We start from the raw sequence: 5784 nt of genomic DNA, 5'->3' as shown, positions 1-5784 counted from the left end.
TCTCCATCTACTTGTGATCTCTCTCTGTCAAATAAATAAAATCTTTAAAAAAAAAAAGAGAGAGAGACACAACACAGAAGCTGGAAGGAAAGAGAGCACCCTATAGTTCACTACTGCTGCGTGCCAGAAACCAGGACAGACTCCTTTGTATACATGATCTCATTTCTTCTTTGCAACAAACAGGCAACACCTGGACGCCACTCTGTCCATTTCACTGATGGGGACACTGAGGTTAACAAGAGTTGATCAAGGTCACATAGCTGGTTGAGCAGAGTGGCCAGGATGCCTGGGGGTTCCAAGCTGAGGATGTTTTGGCTTAATTGGTTCTGGGGGTGAAAATCGGTTGCTGTGGGTAGCGCAGCAAGATTTAGTACTTTCCTGACATCTGAAATGGAGTCTATGCATCGGGGAATGACTAAACATTTAAGTCCTCGCCCGCTATTAACTCTCCGGGCAAGGAAACACGCGTCTCCATTTATACTGCAAGTCTTGGCGGTCATGCCGGAGCATGTGTTTCTCCGTGGCCGTGGCAGGAGGCCACACGCCATGCCTAGATGCACAGTAACATGACATAAATGTTAATGTCCTGTTCTAAAACCAAAGCCTGCTGGAGAGAGGAAATTCCACCCCTGCCATATCCAGGGCCCATGTTTGGATACTGTAGTCTGTATTTTGACTCCAGAGTGTGATGACTATGTAACTTTTCACAAGGATTTCATTTTTTCCCTGTCAAGCCACATTATTTTAAGGGTGACAATAACTTGGCTGCAAATGAGCTGAAACCATCAAGGTGATAAATGAGTTTCTGGGGGAGGGAGGCATCGGCCTGGCCTCTACTTTGCAGGACCACACACCTCTGTCCCTCTTCCACCTTCTTCGCAGAACCATGTGTCACCGATCTGCCTTCTTTGCATCTCCCAAGGCCCCACTCGCTCCCAGCCTCCTGCTTTGTAAGGCAATAGAGAGCGGTGAGCACTTGCCTTTGGAAAATATACCCTATTTCCCAGAGTTTGGGAAGTGGGGCTGGTGGGGAAGAAAGATTTGATATTTTCCTCTGGCTCTTAGCAAGGATCTGATTTATAAAACTGCCTTTGAGACAACTCCTCAGCTGTTTATTTTCTCTGTCAGCCAGGTCTGTCTCTGAAGTGGGGTTGCCCATGGTCAGCTCAGTGGTCAGCCTGCATTTCTGAATGGAAACCTAAGAGTTCTATTCAGAAGGGCCTAGGGAGCTGGTGAGATGGATTTCCTGTCAAGAAAGATGACTTGCATTCCTATCTTACTGGATCAATTAGGAAGTAAGGGAACAGGTTACATGAGTTTCAAATACAGGACTTCATTTAAATTGTTCTCATGTTACTCATTGAACCTATCTAGGTTAGGCGATTTACTTAAAGGTTCTTCCTGAGATTTTTAGCTGCCAGGATTTGAACCAAGAGCTGTTGAGCTTTGAAGCATCTTTCCCTGCCTTCCCCAACTCACATCATTGCGAGTACTGGTGAAAACTGGGCTCACCACTGCCTTGTACATTCAAGAGGGAGGAAACACTCAGGAGCAAGGTTTTGCTGTGGTAAGAGCATTTAAATCATGGCGTCAAGCTGTACACCTTTTATTTGCTGTTATTATCTTGCTTGCATTTGCCCTTTGCTATTTACATTTGCCTATATGTGAGGTCTTGAGGGTGGGAAGGAAAAAGAGCATTAGTGGGTGGGTTGACTTCACCTCACCAAGGGAAGTAAGAGATGTCAAGCTGGTGAAAAACCTTAGTGCCTAATGAGTAAACTCCGTATGCCATAGAGCAAAGAGAGGCGTCAATTGGTTAATTTCGATGTAGCAAAGAGATGGTCTCTCTCTAAGAACGGTGGGCTACGAAGAGAGTTCCGGCGTCATAAAGACCAGAAGAAATGCAGTCTACTGCCTCCCTTTGCCTTTTACTTATTTTGCTATTGTTTTCAAGGCTGCATGGAAGTTATGTAACAAGTGGAAGTTTAAATGCATGGATAGGGGCGCCTGGGTGGCTCAGTGGGTTAAGCCGCTGCCTTCGGCGCAGGTCATGATCCCAGGTCCTGGGTTCAAGCCCCACATCGGGCTTTCTGCTCAGCAGGGAGCCTGCTTCCTCCTCTCTCTCTGCCTGCCTCTCTGCCTACTTGTGATTTCTCTCTGTCAAATAAATAAATAAAATCTTTAAAAAAAATAAATAAATGCATGGATAGAATGTATTTAGTGCAATGATTTGTTTCTGTCATGTAACACATTCTACAGGTATGAAGTGGCTGGAGGGCATGGCTTTTGTCTTATTTGGGTGTGTTTCCCCAGAGTTTTGCACACATGCTCAGTGAGTGTTGGAGGGCAGTCCATGATGGGGGAGGGAGATAAGTGAATTTGACATGATTATATTTATAATAATAAAACACTTGAAATATTTCCTGTATTTTTCCTAAGAAAATGTAAACTTTCATTTGTAAAATCTTGCATTGAGATAAATGGGATGAGATCAGCAACTCTCTTATTGTAAATTATGCTTCATTAAATTTTTCTGACAAGTGACTTTTTTTTAACTCCACAGTTAGATGGAAACAACAAAGATGCCACTATGTATTTATTAGAAGGGCTAAAATCTAAACCATTGGCAAAATTGGGTTCTGGTGAGAATGTGAAGCAATGGACACTTCTATTCATTATTGGTGGAATGCAAAATGTTACAGTGGTCTCAGAAGATGATGGTTTGACAGTTTTGTTGTTGTTGTTTTAATTGATGTATGGTTGACACACAATGTTACATTAGTTTCAGTTGTACAAAATAGTGATTCCACAACTCTCTGTACTATGCTATGCTCACCACCAGCATAGGTGCCGTCTATCACCAGTCAACACTATGACAATACCACCGACTACATTTCCTTTGCTGTACCTTTCATCCCTGTAACTTACTCATTCTATACCTGGAAGCCTGTACTTCCCACTCCCCTTCACCCATTCTTCCCATACCCCAATTTCCTTCCTTTTGGCAACCATCAGTTTGTTCTCTGTATTTATGGATCTGTTCCTGATTTTGTTCTGTTCATTTATCTATTTGTTTTGTTTTTTAGATTCCACATATAAGTGGGATTGAATAGTATTTGCCTTTCTCTGGCTGACTTATTTTACTTAGCATAATACTCTCTAGGTCCATCCATTTTGTCAGTTTCTTACAACATTAAACATACTCTCATCATATGACCCAGTAATCACACACTTAGGTATTCACCTGAAGGAACTGAAAGTTTACGTCCACAGAAAATTCTGCACAGGGATATTTATAGCAGCTTCATTTGTAATTGCCGAAATTTGGAAATGCCAAGAAGATGTCCTTCAGTAGGTGAATGGATTGAAAAACAGTAGTACATCCAGACAGTGGAATATTATTGAGAGATAAAAACAAATGAATTATCAAGTCATCAAAAGATATGGAGGAATCTTAAGCACATATTCTTTTTTTTAAAAGATTTTATTTTTTTCTTTATTTGACAGACATAAATCACAAGTAGGCAGAGAGACAGGCAAAGAGTGAGGGAGAAGCAGGTTCCCCACTGAGCAGGAAGCCCAATGCAGGGCTCGATCCCAGGACCCTGGGATCATGACCTGAGCCAAAGGCAGAGACTTAAACTCACTGAGACCCCAAGGTGCCCCTTAAGCACATATTCTTAAGCAAAAGAAACTACCTGAGATGCCAATATGCGGTTTCAGCTAAATGGCATTCTGGAAAAGACAAAATTATAGGGACCATAAAAAAGATAAAGTGGCTGGCAGGAGTTGTGGAAAGAGAGGGATGTACAGATGGAGCACAGAGGATTTTTAAAGTAGTGAATCTATTCCATATGATACTGTAATCGTAGATGCATATCATTCATCTAAACCCCTAAAAGATAGATAGATCATCAAGAGTGAAATGTAAGGGCGCCTGGGTGGCTCAGTGGGTTAAGCCTCTGCCTTCGGCTCAGGTCATGATCTCAGGGTCCTGGGATCAAGTCCCACATTGGGCTCTCTGCTCCGCAGGGAGCCTGCTTCCTCCTCTCTCTCTCTGCCTGCCTCTCTGCCTACTTGTAATCTCTGTCTGTCAAATAAATAAAATATTTAAAAAAAAAGAGTGAAATGTAATATAAACTGTGGACTTCGGGTGATAATAACACATCAACAATGTAGGTTCATGGACTGTAGCAAAGATACCATTCTGGTGGAGGATGTTGGTAGTGGGGAAGGCTGTACATGGGTTGAGGGGCAGGGGACGAATGGGAACTCTCAGTACTTTCTAGTTCGTTTTGCTGTGAACCTACAAAGGATATAAAAAATAAAGTCTGTTAATACTTTATATCATATTCAAAAGGGATACTTAACATTATCACACAGAGATGGTAGGCATATACAAGTGCATGGGTCCACTTTATTAATTCAACAAGTATTTGCCAAACCCATTTTGTTCCATCCACAGCTGCACATACTAGGTTTCAGTCTGAGAAGTACAAATTTTAGTGACTTTAGCAGACTGCAAAGGAATACGTATTAACACAGCCTGATGAGTGCTACGAGAAAAGTGAGCATTCTCTCTTAATCTTTCTGTTCCTGGCTTCCTATAAATTCACACAGCAAAGGTTAGAAGACAAAGAAGCTGACCTGGTATTTGTTTTGTTTTCTCTTCAATGCTGCACCTGTGGCCTCAAAGTTCTAGATGACTAACGTAGGCCACTAGAGAAGCTGAACTGACTTGCCCTGACCTTTCATGACCTACCTCCTGGCTAAATCTATGCCTGGAGGAACAGACACTGGTGTGGACAGAGCTCTGGTTCAGCTGTGTTTATCAAGAGCAGATCAGTCTTTCTGCGAGGCAACCTTCTCTCTGTGCATTCCATTTTTACAATACTTGGAATCATTAATGCATTTATTGCTTTTACTCTAATCCATCATTTAAAACAGTGCATGTCTTAGTGTCTGATGACAGGCCATGACTCTGCCCAGCAATTATCCTATAGTCAGTGAGAGTGGGAAAAGGAACATAATCCGTTGACAGTACTTCCCAAACTCACTCAGTGTGGTCAGCTAGCCCTATCAAAGTGGACAAGCCATGAGTTCTGATCACAGGTAAATGGAAGGGGAAGAAGCAGAGGACTCTGTAGTCTACTTTCGGATTCACCCTTCATCCATAGGCCACAGTACGCAATTGTTACTGATCTGTCATGGCACTTAGTATTACCCTGCATAAAACACTTCCTTTTTCTGAATTTTGTTTCCTCAAATGTGAAATGAGAATCTTAGTTGACATCAGCGGTCTTCAACCTTGACTACACATCAAAATACTCTAAGAGGCTTATAAAAATAATAAACCCTGGACCTTAGATCAATTGCACTCAAATGTTTGGGGGTTTGAGTATTGGCACTGGTGTTTCTTTGTTTTGTTTTGTTTCCCACCTGTCCCAGAGGATTCTAACATGCAGCCTGCATGGAGAACCTGTCAGAAAGAGCATCTCCAAGGCCCTTTTATCTCCCAGAATCTCTGAATTGATGAGGTTTTTCAAAGGCTAACTCCTCTCCCAAGAATGGGTTTTCCCTTGAGCAAATTTTTAAAAAAATTCAACTTATTTTAAACTAAAGTTCATTTAAACAGGTACAGATTGAGGATGTGTGTTTGATTCTATGGCAGGTATGGTGGGAAAAATGCTAATTCTCCAGACTCCTCACAGTGCTTCTGAATCAAAATCTTAAATCTGAGGCTCAGAAGCAGATATAACTACATAATTTAAGGGACCCAGTGAA

This window comes from Lutra lutra, chromosome 2 (assembly GCF_902655055.1).
Source record: "Lutra lutra chromosome 2, mLutLut1.2, whole genome shotgun sequence".
Lineage (NCBI taxonomy): Eukaryota > Metazoa > Chordata > Mammalia > Carnivora > Mustelidae > Lutra > Lutra lutra.
Note: the sequence above shows the minus strand (reverse complement) of the source record.